Source organism: Oncorhynchus gorbuscha, linkage group LG15 (assembly GCF_021184085.1).
Source record: "Oncorhynchus gorbuscha isolate QuinsamMale2020 ecotype Even-year linkage group LG15, OgorEven_v1.0, whole genome shotgun sequence".
NCBI classification, from domain to species: Eukaryota; Metazoa; Chordata; class Actinopteri; order Salmoniformes; family Salmonidae; genus Oncorhynchus; species Oncorhynchus gorbuscha.
In genome coordinates, this window is record NC_060187.1 from 62,809,537 (window position 1) to 62,831,891 (window position 22,355).

General features: G+C 40.0%; 1 long non-coding RNA gene across 1 annotated transcript in view; it reads left to right on the forward strand.

The window, feature by feature from the left end:
- LOC123997546 overlaps nt 1-22,101 on the forward strand; it is a 61,841-nt gene extending 39,740 nt beyond the window's left edge. Inside the window, exon 3 of the long non-coding RNA XR_006832127.1 lies at nt 21,633-22,101. This is a non-coding gene — a long non-coding RNA (uncharacterized LOC123997546). The remainder of the gene's footprint in view (nt 1-21,632) is intronic.
- Nucleotides 22,102-22,355: the final 254 nt, after the last annotated feature.

The window sequence follows — 22,355 nt, forward strand, 5'->3', positions numbered from 1 at the left end:
CCATCACCTCATTCGGCCGCCTTTCGTTCCAGTACTCTGCTGCCTGTGACTGGAACGAATTGCAAAAATCGCTGAAGTTGGAGACTTTTATCTCCCTCACCAACTTCAAACATCAGCTAGCTGAGCAGCTAACCGATCGCTGCAGCTGTACATAATCTATTGGTAAATAGCACACCCATTTTCACCTACCTCATCCCCACAGTTTTTATTTATTTACTTTTCTGCTCTTTTGCACACCAATATCTCTACCTGTACATGATCATCTGATCATTTATCACTCCAGTGTTAATCTGCAATATTGTAATTATTCGCCTACCTCCTCATGCCTTTTGCACACATTGTATATAGACTCCCATTTTTTTCTGTGTTATTGACTTGTTAATTGTTTACTCCATGTGTAACTCTGTGTTGTCTGTTCACACTGCTATGCTTTATCTTGGCCAGGTCGCAGTTGCAAATGAGAACCTGTTCTCAACTAGCCTACCTGGTTAAATAAAGGTGAAAAAAATAATAATAATAAATAAAAATTAAGAGGGCACGACAAAACATATTCCCCCTTAGGAGACTGAAAAGATTTGGCATGGGTCCTCAGATCCTCAAAAGGTTCTACAGTTGCACCATTGAGAGCATCCTGACGGGTTGCACCACTGCCTGGTATGGCAACTGCTCAGCCTCCGACCAGAAGGCACTACAGAGGGTAGTGTGTACGGCCCAGTACATCACTGGGGCCAAGTTTCCTGCCATCCAGGACCTCTATACCAGGCGGTGTCAGAGGAAGGCCCTAAAAATTGTCCAAGACTCCAGCCACTCCAGTCATAGACTGTTCTCTCTGCTACCGCACAGCAAGCGGTACCAGAGTCTAGGTCCAAGAGGTTTCGGAACAGCTTCTACCCTTAAGCCATAAGACTCCTGAACAGCTAATCAAATGGCTACCCAGACTGTTTGCATTGCCCCCCCCCTTTACGTTGCTGCTACTCTCTGTTACTATCTACTTTAATAACTCTACCTACATGTACATATTACCTTGACTAACCGGTGACCCCGCACATTGAATCTGTACCGGTACCCCCTGTATATAGCCTCGCTATTGTTATTTTACTGCTGCTCTTTAATTATTTGTTGTTATTATTTATTTTTTGTGTGGTATTTTTTCGTAAAACTGCATTGTTGGTTAAGGGCTTGTAAGAATAAGTAAGAATTTCACTGTAAGGTCGAATACCTGTTGTATTCGACGCATGTGACAAATACAATTTGATTTGCTGCACAAGCACACCAACAGTTGAATTTCAGGGTCTTCAACCAGGCCAGATACTCTGACTTCTTTTGTTGATTTTTGGAGCCCAAGTAGTAGTTGAAGTCCAGAGATATTTAGTAGCTATTTTACATAAGAAGATAACTGTGAAGCATGTACTTGAGATACTGTATGACACATTATTTTTTCTGTACTATAGTTTACAGTCAACCATAAACCGCTCAATTTCCCCTAAAGGATCTCCTGTTTTGATATCTGCCCTGGCTCGTAATATCTGACAGGGTTCCACACAGTCTAATTAGCAGTGTCATCGCAGACAGTGACACGAATGCTACATTAAAACCCATTGTTACTGTAGCCCCTGATATTTACTTCTGTCATGTTCCCAGTCATTTACAACAGTGTAGTATCTGAATAATTAAGCGCAAGGATAACTACTAAATGCATGCTTAACAAGCCGGGGACGTGCATCTATCTCACAGCATCTGGAACCCACATTGCTAGCTACTGTTTTAATATCAGCATTCAATAGAGTAATGGGATGATAGAAGGAAGTATATGAGTCGGGGGCATGGTGTGCTGAAAGCCCAGTAGCCTCCCATACTCTGCCTCCTATGACAATCCTGCAGAGAGTTACAGTGTCATTACCATCCAGACGAACAGCGTGGCGAGAGGGGCTCCTCATTTAACCTAATGATCACTTAGGCTCCAAGGCTTTGATAGGATGGAGGAACTCAGGGAGTATATGGGATGCTTGAGGTGTTAGTCAAACATTTGCAAGGCCAATAGCAGCACTATGATGCCTCCTACTTACACTCTCTTCTCCAGTTGTGGACTCCAGTCACATGACTTGGACTCAAGTCTGACTCAAGTCACAAATTTGACTTGAGACTCCACATGATATAAAATAAAATAACTTGATACTTGACTTTGACTTGAAACTGATGACTAGAAATGATCTGGCCAGGATTTGTATGATTTTGTCACTCATTTTGTGGCACAGAGTCTCCATAGATTACTCTCCATGCAGCCTGAGACAGTAGCAGCAGTATCGCCATTGAAATAAAAAGTGCAATACATTGGCTAGTGAAACACACATTCTGCCCTCTGATTGGACCAGCAAACTGTCAATCAACACAGGTCGGGTGAGCTAGCGAACAGATTGCTGATTTGCTGCACAGCTATAGGATCAGGTGCAGCGCAAACCTCAAATTGTTGCGAGAGAAGATTGACATAATAAATCAAATGCAACTCCAAAAATGGTTTGGTGATCAAGAATATGAACTATTTACTTTGTAAGTTCACCAGAAATTTGGCATCAAGCAACAATTACTAGCATAGGCCTACTGGCCTTTTGGTATGTCAAAATTGCTTTAAATTGGTCATTTATTTATGAAGCTTGCATTTTGAATTTGTAGTTAAAATTATTATTGTGGCGAAGACGCAGAGGAGAGGGCTTTGTTCTCTTGTTTCAGTGTTTGATGTTGCTTTCACACATTTAATAAATGCATATTCAATCTAATCCTACAATAATTGCTAGCATTTCATCATTCCATCCCCATACTCTTTATCGCGACACTTGTTTCATGTTTGATATGATACATTTTCATTTAGCCTACCATTTCTTACCCTCCAAGTGGGCGCAATGTTTATTGTGCACATGAACATTTGCAAGACTCACACGGTAGAAGTTCTGTTTATTTCATTCAATGTATGGTTTCCTTTGTTCATTTTCCGGGCTATGTCGGAGTCCCGCGTGTCTGTGTCCTATGTCTCTGTCATTCTGGTTGTGCGTGATAGGAGCGCGAGTGCGAGAGTGCACATAGAAATTGGCCTGCCAGTACGTTGAATAAGAGAAAATGATCGTTCCATGTATGAATGGTGATGAAATATCATTAATAATCATTAAGTCTGACTAAGACGGATGTAACAATGGATGTGGAAATTGCCTATTACATTGTAGAACCAGTTTATTGGTTCTGTTTGCCAATTGGGTAGTTGTATGGTCCTGGAAGGGATAAAGTGCTTGTAGGCTACCTGTTTGAGCTCCGTTTAGACAGATTCAATGTGGTTACTTAAGGGGAGGCTGGGCAGTTTTGCACTCTAGCTGTGTCAGTTCAGATAGGACAGGTTAAGCCTGATATAGAGGCTATTTATTTTGGGCTATTGCCCGTGTATATTTGGTAAATCTACTTGAATATTTTGTATGATATGGTGCTTTCACCATTGGATCACCAAGACCTGTAAATAAATCTACACTCTGAGAATATCAACCTGCCTTGCTTTCTGCTGATTTCATGCCCTTACCACTGCTACAAGGTCCATATTTTACAATTACATAACGAAATAATCAAAAGGGCTGTCAGGTAGCTTAAAAAAATTGATAAATGGCCTCCCGGGTGGTGCAGTGGTTAAGGTAGCTGTACTGCAGCGCCAGCTGTGTCACCAAAGACCCTGGGTTTGCGCCCAGGCTCTGTCGTAACCGGCCGCAACCGGGAGGTCCGTGGGGCGATGCGCAATTAGCCTAGCATCATCCGGGTTTGGGAGGGATTGGCCGGTAGGGATATCCTTGTCTCATCCAATGACTCCTTTGGCGGGCCGGGCGCATTGCAGGCCAACCAAGGTTGCCAGGTGCGCAGTGTTTCCTCCGACACATTGGTGCGGCTGGCTTCCGGGTTGGATGCGCACTGTGTTAAGAAGCAGTGCGGCTTGGTTGGGTTGTGTATCGGAGGACGCATGACTTTCAACCTTCGTCTCTCCCGAGCACATACGGGAGTTGTAGCGATGAGACAAGATAGTAGCTACTAAAAACAATTGGATACCACGAAATTGGGGAGAGAAAAAAAAGACAAATATTTGTACTTTATCAAGTCATTACAAACACGGCTCAGGCTAAGACCCAGATGCTGATAGTACAAGTCTTAGTGTTTTCTATAGGTCAAGGGGCAGACAAAAGGTAAGTCAAGGTAGGCAAAGAGTCTTAATCCAAATCAGATTCAGGCAGATACAGGACGGCAGGCAGGATCTGGGTCAGGACAGGAAGAAAGGTCAGAACTGGGAAGACTATAAAAAAACAAATAATAGCATAGGAAACACAGGAACACACTGGTAGGACTTGACGGGACAAGACTAAGAGGCAACAGACAAACATAAAATGCAGGTATAAATACACAGGAGATAATGGGGACAAATGGGAGACACCTGGTGGGGGTGGAGACAAGCACAAGACAGGTAAAACAGATCAGGGTGTGACAGTTGCATAAATATATATATTTTTACTGCACTTGAGACTCGACTTGACTTGCTCTTAGAATGCACGACTTGGACTTCACTCAAGACTCGACCCGTTCTACTTGGGACTCGACTTGAGACTCAGACCTTGTGACTTGTGACTTGAATAATAGTAACTTTGAATAATAGTGTCCCAGCTCTGCTATTCTCTCCAAATCTTGGGAATATAACATCAACAACATTTGTGGAGATGTGATGATGGTATTTTTGATAACTCTTTGTTAGGTGTGGCATAGGCCATTTTTTCAATACCGTCAATACCATTGAAACTATTTCTTTGAAGTTCTTCATGATGCATGTCCATATTTATTTCTAATATTTACCATTGAAGGAATGTATCCAGCTACATTTCCTAAAAGTTTCCTTAAAGTTCATCTTGTATTTTACTGGAGAAAAGTAGGCTTGCTGAGAAAAGTATCTACACATCAGTCAGAGCGCTGTCTGCTGATAGAATGGCGTGAGTGGAGAAGTGCAACTGAAGCACAACATTTGTTTGATGCCAAGCAGAAATTACAATAAAAAGCATTTTAGATCTGAATTTACAAAACGCAGCAATATTTCTTATGAGTTTTATATTTTTTTCCTGCGTGAAGAAAAAAGATTTCTGCCTTAGGCCTGATGTCCACCTGATTGGTATGTGTTTTGTTTTACCAGAACTCTAGCCCACATTTTCCATACTTGATGCACTCCTGCTTTGCTTTTCAGCTAGTTAGCGTATGTGTGTACTTCCGTCTGTATGACTGCATGGTAAAGCAATGCATAAGTTGAAAGAAAATATTGAATGCATGCAGTACACAGAACGCACCGCAGCCTAGTGCGGCACCCCCAATGTAGCTGTTGCGGACTGCTCTATTGATAATGAATGTCTTCCGCTAGAATGCAAAGAGTTTAATGCATCTGGTGGCGATGAGGCGTTAACGCGACCTCTAAGTTTAACTTGCTAGTTATCTAAGTAAGTGACTAAATTAATAAGGTGATGGTGCATCATACTGTGTTAGCTTTCTGCTGTGTTTGAGAAGTCAAAGCACTTTGGATGAGTTATCTGTACAGCTGTCACAGCAGCTTGATTACCTTGCATTTTTTTCTCCTCAGTTCTCAGCCCGTCTGCTCCTCCCCATCTTCTCTGTGCAGAGCAGGCAGGCCTGTTGCCTTAGCGACTCCACGCAGACTGTTTTTCCGTCAGACAAGCATGCGTCAAAACTTTGTTCATTTGCACAATGTCTCATTCACATTTGCTTGTAAATGTCCAAACTCACCAAAAATGACATTCGGTAGCTCCTACCAATATGTATAACTTTATGAGCTGGATTTCATGTCTTTGCAATTCGTTTATTTTTGCTTGCACTCGCTAGCATATTTAGCTAGCAGCCTCTATGGAAATGCGCTATTACTTGGGCTAATTTTGTTAGCATTCTGGTAATAGACACCCAATGGCCTTTTTTGCATTTTTTGGAATCCCGTGGTATACTAAGTCGGTAATACCATAAATACCAGGACTAGAGAAGGACGATACGAAAATCTGGATACCGCCCAACCCTAGTGTGGCAAGTTTATACAGTAGGTACAGTTGATACATCATGCTGTGGGGGTGCTTTGCTGCAGGAGGAACTGGTGCACTTGACAAAATAGACGGCATCATGAGGGAGGAAAATTATGTGGATATATTGAAGCAAACATCTCAAGACATCAGTCAGAAAGTTAAAGCTTGGTCGCAAATGGGTTTTCCAAATGGACAATGACCCCAAGCATCCTTCAAAAGTTATGGCAAAATGACTTAAGGACAACAAAGTCAATGTATTGGAGTGGCCATCACAAAGCCTGACCTCAATCATATAGAACATTTGTGGGTAGAACTGAAAAAGCATGTGCTAGCAAGGAGGCCTACAAATCTAACTCGGTTACATCAGCTCTGTCAGTGGGAATGGGCCAAAATTCACCCAACTTATTGTGGGAAGCTTGTGGAAGGATACCTGAAATGTTTGACCCAAGTTAAACAATTTAAAGGCAATGCTACCAAATACAAATTGAGTGTATGTAAACATCTGACCCACTGGGAATTTGATGAAAGTTGATCATTTTGATGAATTTGATCATTCTCTATTATTATTCTGACATTTCACATTCTTAAAATAAAGTGGTGATCCTAACTGACCTAAGACAGGGAATTTCTACTCTGATTAAATGTCAGGAGTTGTGATAAACTGAGTTTAAATGTATTTGGCTACGGTGTATGTAAACCTCCGACTTCAACTGTATATTGTTGTTTTGGAATGAGTTATGATGAATATAATTGTAGTGATGATAATTACAATGTTTGTACAGTTTCTTTCGAGGTCCCATCACTGAAATACTTACACCTATGATAACTCTGTGTCAAAGGTGTCCTCCATAAGTTTTGTTTGCAAAGCAGTACCGTTTCATGGCTGCTGTTGAGAGAAAAAAGCTGCTCAATTTCTTGAAATGAAACACTCTCCAGCACCTCAACCATATGTTTTTGAGCTCAGTAATAGCTGTAAGGGATCACTCCATGTTGTATAATGAATGAAACTTGGTCAAATGTGTTTCCTACAGGAAAGAGGAAGAATTCTTCCTGGCTCACCAGTGTTCATTCTCTGCCATAGGCCATTTGCCATAGTTGAAGAGGTGAAATGTCTCTCCTTGATACTGGGATAACAATTCACACGTGTTGTCATGGAGGTCAAGAAATGTTTGGAATTAAATGAAGGGGGTGTCAGTCAGTCTTGTATAAGTTCCAACTATAGACGGAGTGTCATTAAAGTCCAAGATGCTGTGGTGTGTACGCATGAGAGACCCTAACTCGAAACCACTTCCAGTAATCATAGGTCTCGCACGAATCTATGACTAAGAAGACAGTGTAGTGATGTGTCGTAATGCCATATGTTGAAAAATGTGAACATGTTGGATTGAATAGGACATTCCCTTACATAAAATGGTGCCACGTCTGAGAGTACCTTACAATGGTGAAAGGACATTGGTCACATTGGTCACCTTACTATGCTATAGATTGTCGATTTCAAATGAGCTGCTTAGCATGTTAGTGCCCTGAGGAAATGAAGGGGAAAAATAAAAGTTTGTGTTTTTACATCCATGTAAAATTAACATTTAATAATGAGTTCCAAATGTTAACTATGGAAAACCCAGGGGAAACACTCTTTACTAAATAAAAGCATTCATACATTTAGAAAATAGTTCTGTAATAGACAGCCCATGATTTACAAACTCATTTAAAAAAACATAAGCCCATATGTTAATGTTTTGTAATGCAGGAAGTTTAAAGGGGGAGGTTTGTTTGAAGACGAAAATACATAATAATGTGAGAATGAAGGATCCGGTTTGCTGCAGCAAATTGGGTAAGAACCACTTTGGAACAAGCAGCATATGTGAATACGCTGCTCTGTGGCTCGAACAAAAAAAAGAAGAAATACACTTGGTGTGCTGAAATGATTTTGTATCTTGTGTTTAATTACAATTCAGCCTGTGACTGTCCACAAATTCAAAACACAGAGAATACCAATTTGAATCGTTGACGCATTCTTCATTTTCTACAACCACAGTAAAGGGTTAATGGATATGTACTAGATTGCAGTACATACATTTTTGTTTTCTGCTATTGAGCTGATTGAATGTGTCTGTGTCCTTGAATTGTAAGGGTAAATGCGAGTGCATAATAGTTCAAATAGTGCATTGAGAGACATACTGTAGCTTAGGGGAATACCATTTCAATTTGGACTTAAGTCTTAACAGCAAAAATATTTTATTCAGACAAAATAAGTACATTGATAAAGAATAAAAACATTACATTGCCAATGTACTTGATAACCTGTGATACTATTTTATTGCTTAACATTTTTTGAGCTTATTGTTTTATTGCATGAAAAATGGTCATTCGTGGAAAAGTTTGTAGTCATGCGCACATCCTTAAAAAAAATGGTCTATCATGCACTTCAGTTAGATCTACCATAATGCAATCAGGCTGATGTATGCTAAAAAGAGTTTGATAGTAATGATCAGTCGTTTAGGATATTTTTAGACACAGCCATTATGTTAACTGCAGTCTCACAAAGTTGAATGTCTCGTAATTGGATACTGTATGCAACAGTAGATGTCCCAAAGAGAGAGGATAAAACTCGTGTTAGCAATGTTAGTAAGGTACAGGACTGTAGATTGGTCATTTTTGTCACACACACACACACACACACACACACACACACACACACACACACACACACACACACACACACACACACACACACACACACACACACACACACACACACACACACACACACACACACACACACACACACACACACACACACACACACACACACCTTCCTGTGAGTTGCAACTCAGCGTGTATTCTGTCCTTGGAACAGAGGAAACACAGTAACTGTCCAGTGAAAATCTAATTTCTAAAAGTTCATAATCTGTTACCTCATACCAAAACAATATTGTCAACTCATCCTATACTCGTATTTGTGACCAAAGCATAAATGGGAGAAAACACACTTCCAAAACCCCACCTCAAAATGTATCTCAAACAGACATTTCATAAATGCTTGCTATTTCCTCATGCTGTAGAACATGATGTCATCAGCGGTCTGCTTGCATTACTTTTTGTAATGACTGGTATATGGCCACCACACCGTTCTGTTATTGTGGTTCACCCACACCATTTAAATAAAGAAAAGTAATAAATGTTACATACTTAATAAAACATTTTTAGCAAGGAAAGATATTTCACTTATATTATAATTAATTACAGGTCATATTTCATAGAAATCTGGAAACACTGGACAGTTATTTTAAGGTTTTAAAGCATTTAGCAATTTACAACTGTACTTAAAACCTAAGGACATTCTGAATGTTTTTTTGAGAAAGACGTTATATAGGTTATTAACTTTATTAACGCGTTATTAATGTTTCACAATGTAAAATAAAAACGAATTCCACATTTTAGAGAAAGTTAACATTGAAATAAATGTTTGAAATAGGCTGTGTAGATGGGAAAACATTTTGCTGTGGCCATGGCCTGTGAAATTTGCCTTCCTATCCCATAATTATCCCTTTTTTCACAACATGGCGGCTGTGTGTAGGGAGAAAGTGAACAAAAAAACATCTATTAGGCTAGTAATTGCAGCACGATTAGCAGACGTGGTGTATTTGGCATGGTTCAAGGTTTTTCCTGAGTTTGGAAGAAATACACCTACTGGTGCCTACTGATACAATAGAGCTGCTTCAGCGGTCATACATCCTGCATGTCTTCCTCTCTCTCCTTTGCTTTCTCTCTCTCCACCAACCCCCCCTGGGTCTCTCCCTCTATCAATCCTTCCCCCTCCTCTACATGTCTGGACTGGGACCAGCTGGCTTCATTAGGGGCCTCCTCCATTCCAGATCGTCTGTTTTGTCTGTTGCACATTTTTTGACTGTTTTATCTTAAGCGCTGTCCATCCCGGACCTCATTCATATTTTCTTGGCGTTTCTGCATCCGCACACTGGCTTCTAATGAAACAATTCATGTGTTCATTGTACAGTTTGTTTTTTTAATTAATCTTTGTGTCCGGCACCTTTTTTGGGATCCGCATTGTTTGCAATCATCCGGAATGAACGGATGGATTTTAATTTTTAATGGGTTGAGTTGGTGGATTTGTCTGCACCGATTTGAAAGAACGTTCAAATTCAAAGCAGTACCTGTTATGATGCCGATTCCTTGTTCAAGCAAGAGTAATATTACATGTGATTTATGAACTACTATAATCACAGTGCTTGTGTGATGTCAGTTGTGACATTTACAACTACAAAATTGAAACCTACAAATGTTTTGGACTCGACAGTTTGGTCTGCAAACCACTAGCTTTGCCTGAGGCTAATACATTAACGCCACCTCATTGCCCACATTAAATATACTCAATTATTCATCCTGTTCCCCACCCTATCTCCATTATCTAAGAAAACTACAATTTCCATCAATCGATTTTGTTAGATCATTGAGACCTACTTACATCTTGAATTCACTCGTTCGTAAAAAAAAATTAAAGAACCAATGGTACACTGCACTGTCACTGCTGTTAAATCACTGTAGGGTTAGGGTGGTGGTGATGTAATTAATGGACTGGGGACAAAATTGAAACCACTGATGGCTCTGTAGATTGTAGTTCTGTTTCTTGATAGACTAAGGATGACAGGCAGATGACACTGGGGGTGGGACATCCTAAAGAGGGGCAGAGACTTGGGTACCACTTTACCACTGGCACCGGTAAACCATTCCATGACCTTCCTCTCAAAGGTCAGGGTGAAGAGCATATGCACACTGAAAACGTACTGCGACCCAAAGGGGAGTTCTGAAATGACCAAATATATGAGGAAAAGTATGATTTGATAGTATATACAGTATAAAAAGATTTCAGATTTTAAATTCCATTTACTGTGACACAAGTAAATGCAGAATATATCTTGAGACATCGTTAAAAGGGACAATTGAGAATTATTGGCACCATTTTTAATAATGAGCATTGTACCACAATAATAATCTAGTCTACACTGGGTGTACAAAGTGTACAAAACATTGAGAACATCTTCCTAATATTGAATTGACCCCCCACCCCCCCCCTGCCCTCAGTACAGCCTCAACTCGTCAGGGCTTGGACTCTACATACAATGTGTCGAAAGCGTTCCACAGGGATTCTGGCCCAAATTGACTCCAATGGTTGTCCCATAGTTGTGTGAAGTTGGCTGGATGTCCTTTGGGCGGTGTACCATTCTTGATACACACAGAAAATGTTTAGCGTGAAAAACCCAGCAGCGTTGCAGTTCTTGACAAAAACGGTCATATTGGGAATTAAAAACTGTGAATTTCTCGGTTTAACATCTTTGCTGCAACACAAAGCTACTTTCTGAAACAATACAAAAGCAGGACTATAGCTATGCTATTCGTTTGTGTTGCTTCTTGCATGAGGTTGCCTGGTGGAATGATTTAATCTGATGCGTTATTTATGGTGTGTGATGATTTATTTATTTGATTATTTTGTAAATTATTTATCTATTGAATTATTCATTCATCTTCATGACATGCCTTACATTATTCATGACTTCATTTGAGATTATTGCATCTACATGCCACATTGTTGTAGTGTAGGATCGCCTTTTCACATCAAGTCAGACAAGGAAATTAAATCCACCTCCGAGGCTATTTTGTTTTGAATTGAGGAGAAGTAGAGAAATGATCCTGTAAGGATGCTATTTACATACAATCTGTGGTCACACTGGAAAGAGATGGGCACATTTGTCTTATGTACATGTTGTTATGTCCTTCTTTTAGGTCACTATTTTCTTAATTTCCTGACTAATCAAAGTTTGTGAATCCAATATAGAAATGCAGGAAGTGTAGAATGTAACTTTAATGCAGAATGTGCTTACCTTTTTAAACACCTGAGGAAAATGAATATGATAATCAGCTGGTTGCGTGGTGTATTGGGTGCCATTTTGTTGAAGGCCTGTGTCCTGTTGCTTCCTGCATTTAGATGGCTCATAACAAAACGACGAAAGCTAAGTTTTGTAATAATAATAATAATATATGCCATTTAGCAGACGCTTTTATCCAAAGCGACTTACAGTCATGTGTGCATACATTCTACGTATGGGTGGTCCCGGGAATCGAACCCACTACCCTGGCGTTACAAGCGCCATGCTCTACCAACTGAGCTACAGAAGGACCCTTTTGTGATCAAGACAGCTGTCAGATAGACAGAATGTTGGGCATGCATTAATTCTCGATGCATAGAGCTTGTTTCTAAATACGACATGTTAGTCCCAAACTGTCAGTTTCCCTGATGACATTTTGCTTCATATCCATTGACATCTTTGCACATGACATGCGGGATCATCACTTGCTAGCTAGCAAAGTACAAAATGAAAGAGAGCTGTCATGTTCTATTGAGAGGGAAGAGGTGCATCATCCCAGACTGATTTATGTGTAGCAGAGATAAGAGTCCCCTGACAACACACAGTAGCACCAGGATGTTCCCGTTCATCACTCTACTCCATTGCTGGGACTGATTGTGCATACATGAAGTATAAAATGCCACTTGATGTTAACATCGTAAAACTGTCTTAACCATTTGTAACTGCTTACTTTTGGTTGAATATGTTGTCGTGTTACAGATTAATTCTCTATAGAGACATAATTCCTTGTAATATACTGTAATGGCTCACTCATTTGTCTAGAGCGCCATATGTAAAAAAAAAAAAAAAAAAAAAACTTCTTCTTTCTCAATCTAAATTGGTAGTCATTACTGGAATTGTTTAAGTTCAGTATGTTAAGCATTGTGAAATCAATACTTATATATAATATAAAAGCAATATATTATACAGTATGTCCAAAGGATAGAATGAGTAACTACATACTTTTTGTGTGAGTTGACGAGTTCACTTAAGGTGTGGTATGTAAAATACTATAGAATATCCCAAATAACAAATAAAATGTCTTGAAAAACATCTGCCTAATGACAATTCCTCAACTCTTCTCATTTGAAACTTGAGATTGACAATAAAAAGTAGATGAAACCGTAAATCATGCAACATATTGTAAAATGTACTTCTGTCTTCTCGCACTCTATAATGAAGCAGTCATTATGATTATTTTATAGGACTGAAGTTTTTTAAAACTACAAGAATGCATTACTCTGCATAATGAACAGATGTTGTGGCAACAAGCACATACATTATGCATAAAAAATTATTTCAATTTTGATTGTAGATGCTGATTTATTGAGACAAGTCTAGCTTACAACAGTAATGGATTTAGGATATGCTTTTGTTGTGTTATTTCCATAATTAATAATAGGGAAGCATAACATTATATATGCTTTGTATTTATAAGGATGAGAACACTTTAGCTATAATAAATAAAATGCTGCTCGCTAAACTTAAAAAAACATACCAAGTTAATTATACATAAAACCTAAACCATTCTGACTGAAAAAATGCCTAGTTTTGGAAATGGTGTTGTTTTGGCTTTGCTTCCTGCTTTAAAAGGTTATTTCCGAATGTGATTAAGAGACTATGTACAATCATGTTAAATTTGACAGAAATCCCTGCAATAGCTTTAGTGGTAAGATCATGGGGCAAAGTGGGTAATCTGTCGGGTACTTATGAGAGTGTGAGTCAGTTTGCCTAGAAGAGTAGAGAAAGTTGCTGATGTTCTGGTAGTACTTAAGGTCATCGCCTCATCGGTGTGGGGTCAAAGATGACAATATGAGGTACTGCAATAACCATTCTGTCGAGACAGAGTCACAAAAATTATTCCTGAAAGAACTTTGGGAAACAGTTCTCATAGTTTTTGGTACACCCAAATGCCATGTGAAGTAGAATGAAGTTTGGCTTCACACAGTAGAATTAATGATTTGAAGGCACATAGTTGGTAAATAATTGATTCTAGCCCTGAGGATGGTTAGGAGCTGAGTAAAAGACTAATAAATCATTTGTGGTGCTGCCAGTTGTCACTTCCAATTATTTCTGGGTTTGTGATAAACTGCTGCACCTGCCAGCTGCTGGACCTGCCATCCCTTGGAGCAGAAAGGGACATCTTTGCCCAAACTTTGCACCCTTGCCTTGCCACAGGTCTCCCCAGGCTATTGCTCTTGAACTTCTAGGAGCATGTGTAGGCTTGGTAATGTTGATCAAAAGAAAGATGCACGTTACACCTTATCCAGGATAAGTAATATAATAATAATAATATATGCCATTTTGCAGACGCTTTTATCCAAAGCGACTTACAGTCATGTGTGCATACATTCTACGTATGGGTGGTCCCGGGAATCGAACCCACTACCCTGGCGTTACAAGCGCCATGCTTTACCAACTGAGCTACAGAAGTCATTTGCGATTCCTACAGTTCGTTTAGAGACGGCTTCATTTGGTACAGTAGTATGAATTTGGGTACTCATATTGCATGCCACACTCAGTTTGGAAAACTGCTGAGCCAGTCTAATATGTCTGAGGGATATAAAAAAAAATGTGGAAAATATGTACCTATTCAGTCAGCCAGGGATGACAAGTTTTCGGAGAAAGGTTCTACTTTTTCCCACTTGATGATCCACCTACAATAATGAACCCTCAAGCGCCCTTGACAACCTAGGAGCATTCAGTCCCCCGGAGGACATCTTGCCATAGCGTGGCTCACTGAATAGTATTCCACATTCCAGATATAAAGAGAGAGAGAGTGATTCAAATGTTAATGAACTAGTCCTTAAAGAAGGCGACCTCCGACGCATTTGCCACCTGTGCTAGAGCGAGGCGGAATGGCCCTTGAAGTCGGGAAGTGTTGCGCAAACAGTCCTCCGCACCAGGTGCAATCAACACTCCTGGAAAGGGTCTCTGGTTGGGAAATATCCGTGTGGGAGCCGTGTATGGGATCTTATTAGGTAATGCCAGAGTAGGAGGTAATCAAGTTGAGATTGTTGTTCTTCCGAAAGGGGACAAAAGGAACCACTGCAATTGAGTAGCTGATTCTTTAAAAAATTCAAATATGAATATATATCTGAATTGAAAGCTGGATTAATTTTTTCAGGTACTGTGATGGATCTTATGTTGGTCTTAATTTCTTTTGTTTGCAGTTGCCCTGAATAATTTTCTTTCAACCTGTTATCTGATGAGAGAAAAATACCTTATGTATCTGAAATTATTAAGCCAAAGCTCATAATCATTGCTTCTTAAAAACAGGTCTATCACCCCCCCCACTGATTAACACTTGTACATTCACATTTATTTTCACTTTACTTCAGTACAACAGATTGCGTTTTGTAGCAATGTGAGAATGTGTCTAGGTGTAATAACATATGGTTAATTCTGTGCAACAGCAACACTTTGCCATTGTTAACATATCTGAGATGTGTCAAAAATGCTCATGTTTTGTCACACGTTCAAATGAAACTAATGCACAATGTAAAACAATGGCTAGCATGTCAAGTGGATAATTAAAGAGCTTCTATAGGAAGACACTGTGTTGCATCGTTGGATGTTTGAAGAAGACATTGTAGAGCTCTTACATTCTCTTTTATAACATTTATAAATATGTTTTTGCCTTTGCGATCAAACCTAATTTCAGTATACCGTACCAGAAGCAAAACACTACTATTGCTGTCTGTGGACGATAGGAGAAGATCTGCTATATAATTAAATATGAAGACAATTATTTGATATAATGGAACAGTTTGACCAGAATACACATCATGTGTGCCACATTACTCCTATGAGTCAAGTAATGTTGTCTCTTTGGTTGTAATGTACAATGCTAACATTGTGTTTGACAGGTGATAAATGGAGAGTAGGAGAGCATTAAATAGACAGTAGTGCAGTGCAGTCCATCTGTGAGGCTGAGCCAGAGATGAAAACACAGAACGTGGTGGAAACCCAGAGGAGAAGGAGCAGACTCCAACAGCATTAGCGAGAGGTGTCCCTGCCTTCACCACAGCTTTCACGCTTCACTCCTCCTCCAATGCAAATGAGAGGCAACACAAGTTATCCATTTGAGATATCGAGTTGGTATAGAGATAAAAACACGCGCTTACGCATGAGAATAATCAACAAGGGACCGGCCGTCTGTTTATCTGTCACCTGCATTAGTGCAAGCAGTCGCTCGCTGCAGGTGGCATCAAATATTAAAGTGTAACCTCGTTTCGCTAACTGACCAGAGCAAACATTCCACTTGTGTGTGTCCTGGGTCAGAGAAAGTGAATGATTTATTGATGTTGTTTTTGAACAAACGGGGTGCCTGTCCCCTGTTTACAGTGTGAAGGTCTCTGATTCTCACTCCTCTCTGTGCTCTTCCTGAGATTGGAGCTTTGACCTTGTTTTTGTTTTTTTCATTATTTACCTTTATTTTACTAGGCAAGTCAACTGAACCAGGCAAGTCAACTGAACCAGGCAAGTCAACTGAACCAGGGTACCGAATTTCACATGTGAAAACCACCTTAAGAATAGCCTCAATTGTATTTTGAACAGTCAACCCAAAGAGGAGTTCTGAAGGGCTACTAAAACTACATGTATTCTGTCTTTTAGAGGCATAACACAATCTAATAGAAGAGACAGATGTGTAGTTCTCACAATGGCAGTGTGTCACGTGTTTGATTATTGAACAGAGTTTAGAGTCAAAAGTAGATGGGTCAACCAAGGGGTAGATAATAGCTGACGCCCTGGTAATCATTGAATTTGTTGTCATATTGTTCCCTGTTGGCTCCTAGTGGAGCAGATAGTAAAGTGCATAATAGGCACAAAGAAAAGAAACCTGTTACAGCACTATCATAAATGTATACACTGAAGCACAAAAGTAAAAAGCACGTGAACTGATTCTGAGCAGTGCTTCTCTGGCGCAGGATGTCAGCGCTTCACAGCTTGCCAGGGAAGCTGGACACGTCTGTGTGAGATGTGCTGATGATTTGGAGTGAGTGGCGGTGAAGGGGAGGGAGGGGGGTCGGCAGGCAGTTATCTGGGATCTGCGAGGAACAACAGCGTTGCTCCTGTGCGCCTGCTCCCTGACACCTCTCTAATCTGATAACGGATGAGGACAGGTTGCCTTCCCTGTACCTGGCAAGTACCTTCCCAACCTGCACAGGCGGATTTCTGTGGATAAGGCCCGGTCTTGGCAAACGCCAGGATTCTCTGGAGAATAGTTAAAGGGTGATTAATCATTGTTTAGGTGCGGAATGCGCCGGGAAGAATGGGAAAGCACCATTCCACACACTCGGAAGCAATTAATCCCTGTGATCTCCTCCAGGTTTGTCTTGTAGATAAGTCAGGGTACAAAACTGTTCCTAATTCATCAACCCACTCATGCCATCCGGCATAAAACACACCATTTATTTCCAAATCATTTATAGTCCAATTTTTTTTTTTAAATAGTGACTTTGGCACATCCAAGTGTGCCTTATATTAGCTTCATATAAACGAAGTACCCTAGATTACAATGGGAATCTTGTTTTATTGTGCACATCTGGTGGAGTCACAATGCATTTTCGCATTCGCTGGCTGAATTTTTTAGTGATTGTGGCATAAATCATTTTGCTAATCAGAAACATAAGTGACGTGGAGCCATCTCCCCTGTTTGAAACAAAGGAACAACATATGGCTCAAAAAGAAGTCAGGCCTTTTATTTCCAAGGTATATAACCTGTGTGTAAATCCAACATTCATTTATTGATTTGCATTTTTCTTTAATTCTGGGATTTTCCCCCCTATCTCCTATCCTCACCGATGACTTAAATAGTGGATTAAGAAAACATATCTTCTCCGTCATTATATATTTTATTCACAACTTGAGTGCAGTTATGTTAAACATAAGACATATCCATATCTGTTTTAAGATGAATTAATTAATGTATTGTACAATACATTTTCACTTAAATGTTACAAAATCTGATCGTATAGTACCCTGTGCATAAATACATCAAACATCACAAAGCTAGTTACTCCTTTAATAAAGTGCATTGACAGACGAATCTAAAACGACACTGATATGAAGAGATAAATTCCTTTATTACAAGTGTGCCTCTTTCTGGGTCTCTGTGCATAGCTTCCAAAATCACATTCTCCTCTTAAAATGGGGGGAGGAGGGGGGGGGGGTAGACATGGGTGCCAATAACAGTAAAATGGCTCCTGTTTTAATTGCATCATTACATACCCAATATCAGCTGCCTGCCTGCCAATATCAATATTGCCATAGCATGGGTGGAATATAGATGACCCAGGGTATGCGTGGGTCTTCCATGAGTGCCTTCATGCCAGGCTCATCCCACTACCCACTGTGCAGGGAATGGAGCAGTAGGCTGGATTGCAGCTCGTCTTCCTAATGTCCCCCCGTATTCCCTTAATTGCTGACGGATCTTGTTTGGATTTTGATGGCAGCTCGGACTCGCTACTTGCAACACATAGGAATTGTTAGGTCTGCTGGGAAACATCATGTTACTCTAACAGTGTGTGTGCGTGTGTGTTTGATGTTGACAAATACTGTATACAGAGCAAGAAGGTATGTGCACGTACACAGCATACTACATGTACAGACTTTTAGTGTGTCCTGAACAGGGTTCTTGAGTGCTGGAGTAGTGTACTGTATGTCATCCATGCTGCTTTCATGTGTAGCCTACAGTGCAGCATAATGGACGATGAGAGGGCCACAGCCACAGAAGTGTTCCTTACCAACATCACCGGTGTTATAACAGAGTAGATGAGGCCTTTAGTCTCAGTCTAAGAGATCCAATGACTGTTCTAACTTTTGACTTTCCTGAGAAATACCCCCATCTGATGAAGTATTCTATTGACAGGAATGCAAAGGGGCTAATTTACAGTCTGCACAGCTACTGTGTAAATATGGGACAGTAACACAACTGTTTTGATGAAAGCAAATTGCATCTTGGAGGTCCCACCACGAAGGCACTTCACATCTTCACATTAATGCATTCAAGACCGGAGAATGAAAGATAAGATTTCTCTTTAAATATTTAATTCTAGCTTAAAACGTGGACCATAATTAGAGCTCCCTAATGGCGATAGCATCCAGTTTGTCCGTTTTAATTAGGTTGTTGTCTACCTATTAATTATATATAATATCTTGTCATATAGTTTTGATGCTAACAGATGGCGCACAGAGCTAGCAAGGGTTAGAAGCAGGCTAGGACTTGGCAATGTGCTGTACGTTATTAGTGAGAGCCATCCCTGCTCTAATCCACTCCCATTCTCAACTTCCTCACTATAAAACAATACGCTTGGAAAGTGGATTAGGCTATGTCACAATCGGTAAAATGGGAACACAACTGAGACACCTTGTCATTTTTGGAGACAAAAGTTTTTGACTTAACATCTCCCAATTTTTTATTTTTATGATGGAGAACAAGCTACAGTATAATATGAAAAATACTGGAATTTTGGCGCAGGTACAGCCGACTAGCGTTAACTGACTCTACCAACTTGGAGTCAAAAAAAGCAATAAGGAACGAGGGGGTGAGGTATGTGGCCAACAAGGCACAACGCAACCTCCAAGATGCCTTATTGCTATTATAAACTGTTTACTAATATAAATGTTTTGTCATACCCGTGGTATACGGTCTGATAGACCACGGCTGTCAGCCAATCAGCATTCAGGGCTCGAACAACCCAGTTTATAAGTATCAATATAATATAGTCTAAAATAATATTGCGATGCCTCCAAAACTAATACGGTGTCTCCTATAATGTTTATATTTGTGACACCTCAATTTTCTAAGTGTATTTCCTTGGTCTTTGTTTTGCTCTCAAAAGGTCAAATAGGGGGTGCTTATATTTGTCCTTTTTCACCCCATGTGAAAGTGGGTAACTTGTACAAGTGTGAAATTGAAATGTTTTTTTTTTTGCATATCCCAACTCACCTTGAGACACCCTCGGAGAGTGGGCTCACAGCCAGCAACCCTGGAGCATTTAGTGTTAAGTGCCTTGTTCAACAGATTTTCACCTAGTCGGCTCGGGGATTCGAACAAGCGACCTTTTCGGTTACTTACCCAATGATCCTAACCTCTATGTAACCTGCCGCTCTACTCTGAGGTGGGCCTTCAGTCGCAACCAACCGCATCTGTCTGGCTACTGAAAGTGCATTCTATAAAACTAGTTGTCCCTGCCATAGGGAGCATTGAGTGATTGAATCAAATTTATTGACTCACTTTGTCCTTCAGAGAAATGTGTATTTTATTGATTTCATAGATCATTTGAATCGCTTAACTAACTGCATGTTTTTGTAAATGCCATTTTTCTTTATACTTCAGTTATTCCCATCCATGTTTCTCTCTGACTTGACAGTGTAATAGGGCTTGAGGGATGGATAGCTTTGAACCCTTAACAATGGCTTCATAGCAATTTATTTGCTAACAATCCCCATTCTTCATAATGTGACATGACATCCCTATTAGATGCATGAAGGCCTCCTTGAGTTCATGGGATAATCTTTCTTTTTTTTCTCAATGAAGGTTGAAGGTTACAGTTTGCTCCAGGAAAGATAAACGTGCATGCAAATACAAACTACTTTATAGAGCTATTTGTTCAGTCAAATTATGAATTCAGATTTCCATCTCGTTTGTCCAAGTGCTTTACCATTCACGTCTTTACCTATGACGGAAGTAACAGTTTGACAATAGTATGATAAGAATGGGGACTGTGTCTGTGAAGCATCAGGAGTTGAATCATGTTGGTGTCTGGTTGTTGTTGTTGCATCTGCTTTAACTCTGGGGCTGTATATCTGGATCTGGCTGACTGTTATTGTTGTGTCTCTTGACGATGGTTCTGTGATTGATGGACAAGGTCCAGGACATCTCGATCGACAGCTGTTGATAGCTCTGAAATGGAGAGCAGCAGTCGGAGCGTAACAATGAGCTCATTGCTCTCTGGGCCTGGTTTGGGCGCCAGCTGAGAAGCCCCGGCAGTGGGGCACCTCATGAATTTCAACTGGGGCCACAAGCGTGAGCAGTGAGCACACATGGCGACTACTGTGCTAGGAAAGAGGGAAAGAACTACTCGCTCTTCAACTACTCTCCTTACTCATCCGTCTGTTGAAAGACACAAGATTGTAGTTTGTTACGTAAAAATCATACAAACATCTGATACAGTCAATGACCAGATCCCAAGATAAAGTCAAGACGGAGTTGGAGCCTGAGATCCCATTCAAGGAAGGAACATCAGTCTCCATGGTATAATGTTATAAAGACAGACACTGGAGCAGACCTTGCAATAAGCTGTTGTTCCATGGCTTTCATACATATCCTCAGAGGTTAGAACCAAAGCCAAATTTGTATTCTGGTGGAGTTGATTTCTCCCCAAGCTTAATTAAGGTACATTCTAAATTGCAGTTCATCAATTGTTTTATATAATTTAAAACAAGTTGTGTTTATGTGGCAGCTGTTTATTTCTTATATTAAAAAAGAAAACATTACACTGGATGATTTGGCATCTCCAGATTTTGTGTCTTAGCTCCATATTATTTGAATTCTTGGTTTGCACAATGATTAAATGCTTAATAAAAAATTAATTGTTTGTTGCCTACATCTGTATTGTAGGACTAACGGCTCACTGGAGTGTGCGAGTGTTGTAAAGTTTCCAAAACCCGTCGTTGAGAACCCTGGAAAGTTCACCGAAGAGTATGCCTTCCTCATTACCAAGCTACTTCTGCATCTGCGATTAGACGGAGAACATCTTTAATTGCTTTAAAATCTGAATGCATGATAAGAATGGATTAATTTGATTTTTCTGTTTCTACAAGTAGCAGATGGTTTATGTCTTCGTAATGCTCATGTTGTAAAATGAGATCCCCAGCTTGTCTGTGATTGGTCACTGTTAATGAAGCATACTGTGCTGATTATTGATTTAGAAAATGAGGATGACATGAGTATTGTGTGTTGCTGTAATAAATTAAAGATTATGCTTTTTTTAATAGCCGGCAGAAAAACAACTTAAATAACATAAATATTAGATTTTCCATTCAGGTGGTCTCTGGCCCGTCAAAGTAAATGTATTATTTATAAAAAAATAAAATAAAAGTTTTTTATAGTTGCCGCTAACAAGCAGATGGTCGACTTGACTTATTAGTGTTTTGTGTTTCTGAATGACCGATCAGATGCATGAAATGCAATGAGCTGCTTGTCAGGAGAGAAACAATTCACAGGAGAGGGGCCGCCAAAGCTGTGTACATTCCCAATTTACTCCCCAGTTTTAAGGTTAGTCATTTTTTTGCATTACTATTGGCTGTTGCGAGAGCAGCTGTTCCACAGCCCCTTCCCTTC